Here is a 13,453-nt window from a genome sequence, read left to right as displayed (position 1 = left end):
TTCTTGCCTTTTCACTGTTGATTCTCCTGTTGCACAGAATTTTTTAAGTTCGATGTAGTCCCACTTGTCTATTTTTGCCTGTGCTTTTGGAGTGACTCTAACTTTTACTTCTCTTAGGGCCAGACTTTCATCAGGATAGCTTGGTTGTGATTTTTGCCTTCCTTTCCACCTCAGTACTCTCTAGCACGTTGTTTTGTTTTGCTTTTAAATAAATTTATTTATTTATTTTTGGCTGCCTTGGGTCTTCGTTGTGGTGCGCAGGCTTCTCATTGCCGTGGCTTCTCTTGTTGCTGAGCATGGGCTCGTGGGCTCTAGAGCGCAGGCTCAGTAGTTGTGGCGCACAGACTTAGTTGCTCCGTGGCATGTGAGATCTTCCCGGACTAGGGCTCGAACCCCGTGTCTCCTGCATTGGCAGGCAGATTCTTAACCAGGGCACCACCAGGGAAGTCCTAGCACATTGTTTTACAGGGGTGTTGGCTAATTACTATTGGTTCTCTGATGGGATACACCCAGAATTACCTTAATTTTTCTGGAATCATTCCCACGGAAGGTAATGGGAGGCCTATGTGAGAGGAGGTTGTTTCCTCCCATTTTCTCACTTCTTTCCCTTCATCTCCCCTTTTTCTCCCATTCCAGAATCTCCTCTGGGGCCTCCTCCTTCCCTCTCCCACCCTCCTCGTGAGTGGGGCAGTGGCTCAGAAGCCAATGACAGGTCAGCCCAAGGGCTGACTCCAGACCAATGAGGGCTTCTGGGTTCCAGATGGACCAATTAGCTTATTAGGGACATTGAATACCTGTATGGCTGGCATCTGTCCCATTGTCCTTTTATTAACGACCCTCTTGTTTTGTCCATCAAGGATTTGAATGTGTAAATGAAGCCGTATTCTCTCTCCCATTTTTTTTTGGTTTTGTTTTTAAATTTTGGTGGCTTTAATCCATCCCCACAACTTCTGCCCAAGGCCAATAAAACACAGCCATTCTCCCTTTGTAAAAAGAAAGAGGGGTTGGGTTTCCTTCAATTGTCTGCCCTTTTCTGTCTCCTCCACTATTTTTGTTTTACTCTGTAGTTAACTTTGCATAGAGCAGCTTCGTCCGAGGACCTGTGCGGTGGACCTAGGCACTCTTTTCCACTGCCGGTTGCAACCGCCTTTTCGTTGTTCTAACCTGGGGGTTTGTGGGACCAGGGGCTTGGCGGCTGGGAGAAGAGTTTGGCCAGAGCCTTCCTTCTGCATTTCACACACATCCTGCTCTCGCTCTCTCTCTCTTACACACACACACACACACACTCACACACACCCGTTCGGGCCCCTCTCCGTGTGTCTTCCTTCAAGATGACAGGGCGCTGGAGAAAAGGCTGCTGGAATCAGCTGGTAGGTACAGTAGTAGCCCGAACCCCACCCACCCGCTGCCTTTGCTCGCTCAGGTTTCTCCGGTCACTCCTGCCGGGGGAGAAAACATGTAAACGCGCCTCCAGAGGAGGGGCAGGGGGAGCTGGGAGCGGCGGGGGCGGCGGAAGGTGAGCCGGGGAAGGTGGCCGAGCACCCGTGCTGCCGGGCCCTTCCCAGAGCTCCCTCAGGGCGGCAGTCCCAGCCCGGTTCGCCCCCACCCCATCCCCCTTTTCGTCAGGATTGCCTTTTTCCCCCCTCCTTCTGCGGCGGCGGAAATGACAGTGTGGTGCTGCCGCGGTGTCATGGTGCTGCCCCTGGACTGAGGAGCGAAAACTCTAAGTTTGGCTCGGGAGACCCAGCCGCGGTAGCTTGGCGGCCGCCGTGCTGTCCCCGGCGGGGCGCGCGGGCGGGCGGATCCCGGCTGCTGCGCGGCAGCGGCGGCGAAGGCGGGCGGCGGCCTAGAGCGGCGACGGCAACGGCGGCAGCGGCGGCGGCGGCGGCCGGGGAGCTCGCGCCGGAGCCCGAGCCAGTTCACGCAGAAGGCAGGCGAGCAACCGGCGCCCTCGGGCGCGCCGAGGACATGGCCGGCAGCTGGGAATGCTCTGGGTAAAACGCGCTCCCTCGCCGCGGCCCCGGGGGCCGAGCGCCACCGCCGGCGCAGGGCTCGGCCCCAGCTCGGGCCGCGTCTCAGGTGCGGCCGGGGCCCGGCGCGGGCAGAAGGCTGCTCCGGGGATCGGCGGGGCGTGATGACGGGGCCCGCGAGGCTCGAGGTGGCGGCGGCGACGGAGGGCGCCCCGGCCCGGCCCTGGCTTCCCGTTGCGCCGCTGGGGCCCGGGCACCCGTCGCTGCCCTCCTGGGACGGAGTTTGCACTTCGCGATGCAGGGCGGGGGCGGGTCCGAGGCCTCCCGCGCAGCCCGGTGGGGCCGGGTGCGGCCCCTCGAGCGGCTCTCCTGGAGCCTGGGTGCTAGTCTGGGAAAGGGCACAGCCGCCTTCCCACGCTCCCGCGGCCGGCAGCCTCCTCGGCCCGGGCGGCGCCCCTCGGCCGCCCGGCGGTGGCTGCTGCGGCAGCCGGTTGCTGCGGACAGCCTGCCCGCAGGAAGGCCCGGCGAAACTTAATCCCTTTGCTGCCGGGGGAGCGATCCTCGAGTCTCCGTCTGGGTGGTTCCTTATTTCTGGCCTAGCTGTGAAAGCAGCTCAGTGGGGGAGAGGGAAAACTTATAGGTCCCCAGGACAGGCTGCGACTGAATCCGGGAGAGGTGGGGTTTTTCCATTCCTGGCTCGTAAGAATTAAGTAAATAACGGCGGAGTAGATTTACAGAAACATTTTCGGTGATAAGGATTAGGTTACTTAGCATTTCGTATGCAGCGCATTTCTTGGAGGTGTTTCTTCTCGGAGCAGGAAATGGGGATCCTGGGGTCGTTAGGTTCTTCACTTTCTCTCTTCCACACTCCCCTACCCACCTTCACGCTCACTCGCCTTCTTCCTACGTTGTCATCACACATCTACCTGCCCACCCGAATCTCCCACCAACCACCCATCCCCTGGACTCCTCCCCGTCAATCTGTGCACTCCCAGCCTCCCAGCCATGCAGCCTCTGGCTTGTGAACCAGTTTGCCTTTTTGAGGGTTTCTGAGTGTGGGGAGGGTGGATGGTGATGGTTGTTTGTGAAGAGGAGCCCTTATAAAGGAATATATTAGAGGCTATGTAAATAGACAAGTACTACTGTGTGTGAGTTGATTCTTCTGATTCTCAAATTGGGCCAAGAGGGCTGCCTTTAACCCCATTCTGTTCCCTCCCAGTACTCTAATCAGTTCTCTGGCAATGTTCCAAAAGAAGGGAAATGCTGAATAGGGAGACTCCCTCCATACTCTACCCGGGCTGGTTACCCCTAACTCTCACATGCCCCTTTTCACTTCTCTCCACTGGTCACTGCCCATGGTGGGGAAAGAGTCTTTGCTATTTTTCTATATTCCTGCCCAATCAATTAACTTAATGCAGTTATATAATGTAAATTAGATTTCTCCTGATTGTTCCTCACAACTTGATTTATGCTTTAAATACAAGTCTAGGAGCCAAGAAGATCAGAGAGTTCATCCCAAATCTGATGTTGCATTGGCTTTGTGGCCTTAGGACATTCCTATGACCTTTCACTTGTATGAAAGGCATCATATTGTGTACTGGCTATTGTGAGTCTTGGTTTGGCCCTTTGAAGATGAAAGGGCTCCATAAACTCTCAGCACTATACTTTTCGAAGAAAGTTCTTCATTTACCTTTTATTGGGGTAATAGATTGGGTGTAAGTAGCAACCCTAGTTTACTGGGAACCCTCACCTGCCATTATTAATCCCCTTGGGAGCCAAATATATCACTCTACTTTGGCCCTAAGTCTGTTTCTTTTCCTCTCGTGCACATGCAACTGAATGAAAACATACATAAAAGTAGGCATACAGAGTAATTGGTGATTATTTTATGCTAAGGCTTGAATCATATCTAATGTACTCCAACCTAACAATCTGAGTCAGACTCATTTGAAAACATAACCTCACTAATTTTTAGCCCATATGGGGGAAGGTAGTTAATTTCTACTGAAAAGTGGCATAAATAATTTTAGTCATGGCTATCTGAGCATGATTAGCATCTAGCAGTGGTGAGTCAACAATATTTATTAAAAGCACCTACAGTGTGCAGAATCCTCTGTTGACTGGTCTAAGGCCGCAGCCTTGGCCTTGTATCTTGGCCTCCTGCTTGTTTAAGGCCTACCTCCTTACTTGCAGCTCCGGGATTAGGCCAGGGAGGGGCTGTGCAGGGCAGGGGTAGAGGCTATAGGGACATGAAGGAGTGATTGTTTCCTCCCATTTACTTTCATGACTACTAGACTCCTCATCTAGCATGTTGTACCTTGCAAGGCCACCCCCCGGGGAAGTACTGCCGCAAATCAGAATGACTTGCTTGCTTCATGAACATATCATCTGAACAGTGCAAATTGATTTAGGTGAAATTGGTTTAGTTAATCCCTCCTCTAAGTGCAGGGCAACTTGCTCAAACTTGTATATCCTAAAGCAGTGCCAGTGGAGTCTCATAATAGCGTCCAAAAATTGCTGTGGGTAGTGAGCCTGTCCACTCCCTCATCCCTCCTCCCATGAAATCTGCTGACACCATGACAGTTGAGAAGGAAACTGCAGAAGGAGTATGTCTTTGCTACTTGGTGAAGAGGAGAGAATGTCCTCCCTTGACTCTGTCCCTTAGTACTCAGTTTCTCTCTTTCCCAACAGGGACAGACAGCCCTAAAAAGGAGGTGAAGACAGGGCTGAGGCACAGAATGTGTCTCAAATGGCTGTTCTCAGAGGTACTTGCTTGGCCTTGTGTGTGTGTGTGTCATTCAGTCTCTATGGGTCTTGGTAGGTCCCTAGCTGTTAGGCCATGGGCCTCTGCTGCTAGTGGAGGCCGGGGGGTGTTTCATTTCCAGTTAGCATTAAGTTTTTGGTCTTCTCTTCTGTGCAAAGGGGGAACATGTGGTACTGTGTTTGCGAAGCACCTCCTTACTTAGGCTGAGTGCCTTGACTTAGAGCATTGCATCACCAAGATATGACATGTAACATGTTGATACTGGATATACGACAGTTCAGGAGAGTTCACAGTTGTTCACTTTTTGATGAATGAAATTTGGGTACCAAGGTGGTGTTGTGCTAATGTCTGTATTTCAGGTCTCTCAACAAACATTGTGTTTATCACTGAGCAGTGTGAAAAATAGACTAGAAAAGTGTTTCTCAACCAGTGTGTTGGATCATGCTAACATGTGAGAAGACCAGATGAGTGGTGTTGAGACAAGAAGTTCCAACTCCAATGATCCCCTCTGTACGGGCTGCTAGCCCTCTTTTTAGTTCCCCTCTCTTCCAAGGATCAATATATGTTTCTGTCTCCATTTTCATGAATTAAAACTCTGCTAAGAGTCTTCTGTGGGCACTGGAGGTTTGTGGCTCTTTCTACAGTTTCTCTTTTTCCATCTTCCCCTTCTACATGATCACAGACAGACATATTCTTTTTGACAATCTCCCAGCTCCTGCATTGCCCTTAGAAATCCTGTAAGCTGCTAAGACTACTAGATGGTTAAAGTATGGGTGGTGGAGGGATTGTGAGTAATGTGCCAACATCCACTACTCCCTCCCCTGTGTTGGGTTCAACTGAATACATAATAAGGGTGTTGGTTCTGCCTAAGTGAGTTAGCAAAGTATCCTTAGGAAGACTTGTCCTACTTGGGTTCTTTTCTCCTTGCAGAGCTCTGACTGCCTGACCTTGGGCTTTGTCTCAGACTCTTTCCTGCAGGTCAGACTCCTCTAGTTGATGAACAGCATCCCCAGTCTCTGGATCTTCCTCTTACAGAGACCAGAAGATCTGATAACAAATTCATTATATAACCTAAAATCCTCCTGAAACAGAAAATCCCAGTATTTACAATTTGCCCAGTTAGGGGTATAATGTATGGGCATGGTAGACAGTGCTAATGCAGGACAGTGACATGTCTGAATGTATACAGCCCAGAGATAGAAAAATGGTTTACGGTCCAGAATCCTCCATCGCTTTGTCTATAGCCCTTTGTTCAGTGTTGCTAAGATCCATGTGGTTCCCAGGGGAGTAGAAGCTTGATTTCAAATAGGCTTCTGTTCTCTGTCCCTTGTCTCTGACCTGAACTTGGGGTCCTCTCAGCCTAACACTCAACAGCATGCCCTACATACATATATTGCCAATTTTATTCTGTAGAAGTAGAGATGACTGCCCATACAGGGGGGGCACTGCACTGAACATTAAAAAATTTACAAATATTTTATTGGGTAACAGAGATTGGGAAAAGCAGTCCTAGAATAGATGGAAGGCTGTGCTGGTAGCAGTAGGTAAATTAAGTTTGTTCTCCAATCTGGAAACAGCTAGTGTAATTGTCATTAAGATAAAGGTGTTATGAATTATACTTAACGATTTGTAACGCTTATCATGTGTTACCTTGGCAAATCTGTTTCTTGGTTACTTAGATTAATCTATTGTGTTTGTAGCAGATCTAGGACTTTTAGTTCTGCTATTGTGATATTCCTTTTAATGTTTATGATGACTAGTTTGTATAAAATAGCCAATGGCTGGATTTAGGAGCTAATTATTATTAAAAAAAAAAAGATCATTAAGGAACTTCCCTGGTTGAGACTTCGCCTTCCAATGCAGGAGGTATGGGTTGGATCCCTGGTGGGGGAGCTGGGATCCCACACGCCTTGGGGCCAAAAAGCCAAGACTTGGAACAGAAGCAACACTGCAACAAATTCAATAAAGACTTTAAAAATGGTCCACATCAAAACCATCTTTAAAAAAAGTATAGGTCTCAAGTCATTAAAAAAATCATTAAATCCACGTACTATAAAATATTAAGTAGGCTTTAATAACCTATTGACAGGAACTGGCTCTGGTGCTGTCAGTTGGTAATCAACCTCCAGTCCTGAGCTCACCCTGTGCATGATAAAAGCTTAAGAAAAAAGAAGAGAGACCGTTCTTCCCTTTGGGGGGGACTCCAGTCTAACAGGGGAGACATATGAGCATAATAAATACCACAAGCAGACCCATGGCCCTCCAGAAAACTTGTGGGGGAGTGTAATTTTCCTCCATTATGTCAACCATGCATTTGGGGTGAATTTCCAAACATGTGCTATTTCCTTAATAACTTGCTCTGTATCTGTCATCTGTGAATGTGTGTTGAGAATATCTGTATTTTTAAAGCAAGTTAATAATTTTATTTTATTCTCATCTGATCCTCACAAGAGCCTGTGAGATGGGTAGGGCAGGTATTTTTCATTTGGCAGATGAGGAGGCTGTGGCCCAAACAGTTTAAATGTCTTACCTGGGATCACTCAGCTAATTCAGTTTAGAGCTAGGACTACAACCAGGCTCTATTGTGAGGATCAAATGAGATAGTGGCTTTGGAACCATTTGAAAAGTGTAAAATTGGTACACAAATGTAAGGTGACTGTTATTATTAATTATGCTTACTGACCACCTAGCCTCTTTTTTCTGGGTTTCTATTTTCAGCCTATCTTTTTAGGGTGAGAATTCTATGCATTGGTTGCCTTTTATATTCCCAAATGATCATTTCTGAAATTAAAGGGGTCTTTTCCTACTAATAGTATTCTAGGATTTGGTTGTCTTCCTTTTCTTCCCAAAGGTGTTGTCATTAGTTTGTACTCCCATGGGACTCTCCTCGCCTTTAGTTGTCCCCTGGAACACCCATTATATCTTCTTTGAAGTTCAACAGGCAAAACCAGCCACTGTCCTGGGGCACCTTGGCTTAGCCAAGGGTAAGTAATGCATTTTGTTCATTTCCAGTTCCTTTCATGATGATGCCCATCGCTTGTCAGCCTTTCTAGTCACACTAATAAATAAGACTTGTGTCTTGAGGAGCTGGTTTTCAGTAATCCAAGGTGTCTTTCCTATGTGGTAACAGATAGCAAGAGCTCTGTAATAATAGGATGTCAGAGCTGGAACACATGTTAAAGAGATTGTCTGGTGATTCTAGTCCAACTTGAATGATATTTTACAGTTAAGGGAACATCAGACTAAGCCAGGACTCATTTGCTCATCCTCCAAGGCAGAGAGACAGTTTCTGGTGTTTTTAGGAAGAGCTCATGGGACATTACTGTTAATATCCTGAAGAATGTAAATCCTACAAGCCAGCTCAATCCTCACTGTACAGCCCAGGGGTCAGGTTGGGTTTTACACTCATGGTTTTTCTGTGAAGAAAGGGAGACTGTGGCTCCTCAGGGAGGTAATGAGAGCCCAGACCCATGCTCCGTGGATCTGGAAGATGAACACTAGATGGAATATAAGCTGTTGAAATAAGTGGGCATTTAATTATGTTCAAATAACACTTGAAATAATAGCATTCTGCCAAGTGCAGATCATGACTTCGCTCTCTGATCAGAGTTAACCGAATGTTGGGTTTGAAGGGCAACACTGAAATCAATCTTTCATTTTGTAAGTGCAGAATGTATTATTTTTATTCTAATCGTCTGCATTGAAAACTCCTCCTTTGTATTTCTATCTACTCACACAGCCTTATGATACCTTCTTAAAGTTTATTCTCATCAACTTTTTCCAGGAGTCTCAGCCTGAAGGGGGGTGCAGGGTGACGATAAGCCATACAGAAACAATTTTATACTAGAACAAGGGCAAATACATAAGCATCCTTATTTGACTACACAGCAGTAACTAAATGATATGGAAGGGAACAAATCAGTGGATGTGGATGTGGGCATTTGTTTCTTAACGTGGCATTTGGTCTGCCCGCCTAGGCATTTCATCAGTGCATTTTTATGACAAACCATTGTGTTTTCTGGCAAAAGCTTCATGATTACCTGTCATTCAGTGATACTCTATCAGGTTTACATCCTGTCTTTATCCTTAGTATATTCTCTAATTCTGCATAGATTAATGATTCACAAACTTTTTGAAGTTGCAGCACTGCCATTGTTTTATTTTTTGTCATACCACTTCCTCCTGTACTTCCTAAAGGTATTTTGTGATCTAGGAGTCAAATATTTTTTAGGAGTCTTATCATTTTTAAGTGAATAAAAAATTGGGAGCTGACAATTTTCTGACACCCATTGATCATTAGAGATATCCCAGGTATTGCAAAACCTAGACAGGGAATCACTAACCTAGAAGAGCAATTGAAAGGAGTAAGCAATTCAGTAGAGTTTAGAAATAGTACATAATTACACAGTTGACAGTATGGAATAGTGGTTAGCTGTTTGTTCATACTCTGGATTGTGGGTTTGAATCTGTTTTAAAAATTAAGGTAAAATCCATATACCATAATATTCACCATTTTAAAGTATACAATTCAGTGGTTTTTAGTATATTCACAAAGCTGTGCAATCATCACTGCTAAATCCTAGACATTTTCATCATCGCCAAGAGAAAACCCATACCAATTAGCAGCCACTCTCCATTCCCTCTACCCCCATGCCCCCCGACCCAGGCCCTTGACAAACACTAATCTACTTTCTGTTCTTATGGGTTTGCCTATTCTGGGCATTTCCTATAAAGGGGATCATATAATCTGTGACCTTTTGTGACTAGCTTCTTTCACTTAGCATAATGTTTTCAAAGATTATCCATGTTGTAGCATGTATCAGTACCTCATTCCTTTTTCTTGCTAAATTATATTCTGTTGTATGGACATACCACATTTGTTTATCTGTTCATAAGTTGAGGGACATTTGGATTGTTTCCACCATTTGGTTATTGTGAATAATGCTGCTGTGAACATTTGTGTACAAGTTTTTGAGTATGCATATCTTCAGTTCTTCTGGATCATATGGTAACTCTACATTTAACATTTTGAGGAACTGCCAAACTATTTCCCAAAGAAGCTGCATCATTTTACATTCCCACCAGCAATGTATGAGGGTCCCAATTTCTCTATATCCTGGCTGACATTTGCTATGTTTTTAAATTATGGCCATCCTAGTGTGTGTGAAGTAATATTATAGGTATCCTAGTGAGTATAAAGTGGTATCTCAATGTGGTTTTGATTTGTATTTCCCTAATGGCTAATGATGTTGAGTACATTTTCATATGCTTACTGATCATTTGCATATCTTCTTTGGAGAAATGTCTATTCAGATCCTTTGCCATTAAAATTTTTTTTTGCCTTTTTATTGTTGAGCTGTAAGAGTTCTGTGTATTTCTAAATACTTGACCTGTATCACATGTATAATCTGCAAATATTTTTCCTATTCTGTGAGGTGTCTTTTCACTTTTTTGATGGTGTCATTTATAGTACAGAAGTTTTAAATTTTGATGAAGTCCAGTTTATTTTTTTCTTCAGTTACTTGTGCATTTGGTGTCATCTAAGAAACCCTTGCTTAACCTAAGTTCGTGAAGATTTACACTTATGTTTCCTTCTAAGAGTTTTATAGTTTCTGTGCTTACATTTAGATTGTGGATCCATTTTCGAGTAAATGTTTATGTATAGCGTGAGGTAGGGCTGTAACTTCATCCTTTTGCATGTGGGCATCCGGTTATCCCAGAACCACTTGTTGAAAAGATTATTATTTCCCTGTTGAATGGTTTTGGAACCCTTATCAAAAGTCAGTTGACCATGAATATATGAGTTTATTTTTGGACTCTCAGTTTTATCTGGTTTTGAATCTTAACTTTGCTACTTGCAAACAAGTGTGACCCTGGACACGTTACCTTTTTTGTTGTTGTAAAATAGTACCTGCCTTTTAGAGGGTTGTTGTGCCTGGCACATGGCAAAAGCACAATAAATTTAAAGGGGAAATGTGCTTAGGTAATCAGGGAGGTAGGGAAAATGGGAGATAGGTTGAAAGGATGCTGAAATATTAGGAGTGACCAGAACAAGGTGGCCTCATAAATGAGAGATGAGATGAACAGATGTTTGGAGAAGTTGCAAAAATACTCAGTTCCCCGAAATTGTAAAATAAAGCAGAATAGAAACAGTATAATAGAAAAAGTTATTTACCATTAGGAACAGACTGTAACCATCTTATATTATTCTCTATACAGCTGAAATCAGTTAAGGTAGTTATTTTAAAGCACTGATGTTTGGCTTTTTTTTCTGTCAAGGACTCTTTTGAGAACATTTTGAATGCTATGGACAACCCTCTCCCTGTGAAAGTGTATATATGATATGCATACAGTATCCTTTAAACATTTCTAGAAGTTTCAGGAATCCCTGGTTAAAAATCCTATTTTGACCTTATCCAAGGCAATCCTGACCCATAGCATGCTTTCCTAAGCTTAGTTTCATAGTGAGGTTCAAGTGTCTCACTTAGTCAGGGACAACTTTTAGGACTGCAGGAAAATTCGCAGAGCTTTTCCTCTGTACAGAAGAATTAATATGGCATGATCCTAAGATTTAGAAGAGTTGTGGTACTCTAATTGTTTCTGTAAAGGTTACAACACAGAGGCAGGTCTATCAGCAATGCATCTTGACCCACTATAATTTTGGCAGGAGGCCTTACTCGATTCTCCCTGGTAGCTTCCAACACAGACACTGAGGAATGCAGACCTGCAGTTCTGGAAGAGACAGTAATAGAAATGCAGAGTAAGGTGGAGATGGGCCTAGAAGAAAGAAAAATTATTCTGAAAGGGACTAGGAGTGAGAGGCAGATTCAGAGAAAGTCAGCGGGGCACAGAGAGACACAAATAGAAGTGGAACCATGGTGTCTAGAAGCCCTCTTGTAAATAGTCAAGATATTTGTCAAGTGAAGGAGGTGAGATGATTGAAATAAAGGTGTGTGGGAAAGAGCACAGGCCTTGGCATTAGACTGCCCCAGTGCTCTGGGTGTGTATGTTCCTGGTTCATTTACTTAATAACACTGAGCCCCAGTTTCCCAACCATAATATGCGTATAGTATTAGTACCTTCCGTATAGCCTTCCTGATAGAATTTAATGAAATATTATGTGTAAAGTTCTTATCATGGCACTCAGAATACAGGAGGTGCTCAATAAATGCTAGGTCCCTTCTTTAACTTCCTATACTTGAAGGGATCCTTCATTTAACAATTTTTAAATACTCTGTTAGTGTGAGGCACTGTACTATGAATAAAAATATGAAATAGTTGATGCCCTCAAGGAGCAAGTAGGGTTAGCTGGAGACACAGATGTGTAAATGAAATAAAACAGAATGTTCTGGAAGCCACCAAGTGGTTGAAGTGATAAACATGTTCAGTGAGAGAACTCCTAGGTTTCTAGGCTTGGATGATGATATTCAACAGATAGGGAAAATAGGAAGAGGAGCAGGTGTTTTGTTTTGGGGGGCAGGGAAGAATAGCAAGTTCATTTATGGACATATTGAATTTGACCAATGGAACTACCAAAGGCAATATTCCTGCCTTGAGTGGAAGTTAGAATCTATCATCTCTAAAGTCTCTTCCAATTCTAAGATTCTATGATATATGTACATTTTAATTGTTTTACATTTTCATCTCTATAGGTGAATGCTGATAGATGTTATAAGCTACAAAATACTAGCCAACAATTTTCAAGCTCTTGTAAATTGTAAAATAAGAACACCACACACCTCACTTTTAAAAAAAGTGGTTATACAAACATCTAAACTTATCAAACCAACTGAGAGTGACCGTTTTACAAAAAGATTCTTCCCTTTTACAGTCCAAGTTCCTATAGATTTCCATTAAATAGCTAGTTAGTTCAGTGCACTTAAAAGGTTTGATTTAGAAACAGCTTTTAGGGATACATCTATTGTACTTATGCACAATGTATAATTGTACTCAGTATTTAAGTTTCCTGTGAGAGGGCTGTGCAGATATCTCTGACAGATGACAGAACCTGAACAAATACCAGTGGCAGAATCAAACTTTCAAGCCCTGATGAGAGTCTCCGGTGATAGTGAGATGATGAACAAAAGCTATTCAAAAGCAAAAGATGCCTTTCTCTTTCCTATATATAAGATTAACACTTTAAACCAACAAAATATATTTTATACTTTTTATATTTTAATATTTTTCCTATTTGTCTCTAGTAACTCAGTTTACTAGAAATAGGATGGAACAGAAATTTCCATGTGTGGTAACAGGAAGTAATTCAAGTTCACACATCTGAAGAACTTATTATCCTGTGCTGAGAACTACATTTTTCTAAAGCTCTCTCTTCTCTTTTTATGCAGGCTCTGAGAATGGGATCATTTCAAGAACTAGAGAGTTAGTTTCAAATATGGCCTTGTTTTCCTTCCACTAGATGTGAAATAGGAGCAGCCTCTGTATTTTAACTGGAAGTAAAATAGAGAACAATATTGGAGAATGGAGACTGAGAATTTGGCAGGGCTTCAGGTGCATCATAGTCCAGGACAAGAGATGTCAGTGGAGAGGGTGTGAGAGAGACTGATCCGCACCAATGTGGTGAGTTGGAACAGGAATGTGAGTCAGTAAACCGGGATTCAGAGATGGCCTCTAGTTTCTGTTTATTAGTGCAGGAAAATAAACCCAGGCATTTGACAAAAACAAGGTTTAAAGGGAGAGAATGGCTTTTTGATTAATTCCC

General features: G+C 43.9%; 1 protein-coding gene across 9 annotated transcripts in view; it reads left to right on the top strand.

The window, feature by feature from the left end:
- The first annotated feature begins 1,309 nt into the window (after positions 1-1,309).
- The window catches only part of MID2 (midline 2), a 103,749-nt gene continuing 91,605 nt past the window's right edge, over positions 1,310-13,453 (top strand). For 2 of the 9 annotated variants that reach the window (XM_081223289.1, XM_081223287.1), the window contains exon 1: positions 1,459-1,930. The gene's annotated coding sequence lies outside the window, so the exon portion shown is untranslated. Of the gene's footprint in view, positions 1,371-1,458; positions 1,995-2,059; positions 2,080-7,698; positions 7,719-13,150; positions 13,312-13,453 lie in introns of those variants that run through there. The other 7 variants (XM_081223290.1, XM_081223288.1, XM_081223285.1 and 4 more) reach the window with 6 other exon arrangements.

This window comes from Mesoplodon bidens (assembly GCF_964165515.1).
Source record: "Mesoplodon bidens genome assembly, chromosome: X".
Lineage (NCBI taxonomy): Eukaryota > Metazoa > Chordata > Mammalia > Artiodactyla > Ziphiidae > Mesoplodon > Mesoplodon bidens.
Note: the sequence above shows the minus strand (reverse complement) of the source record. Positions and strands in the feature narration are given on the sequence as shown.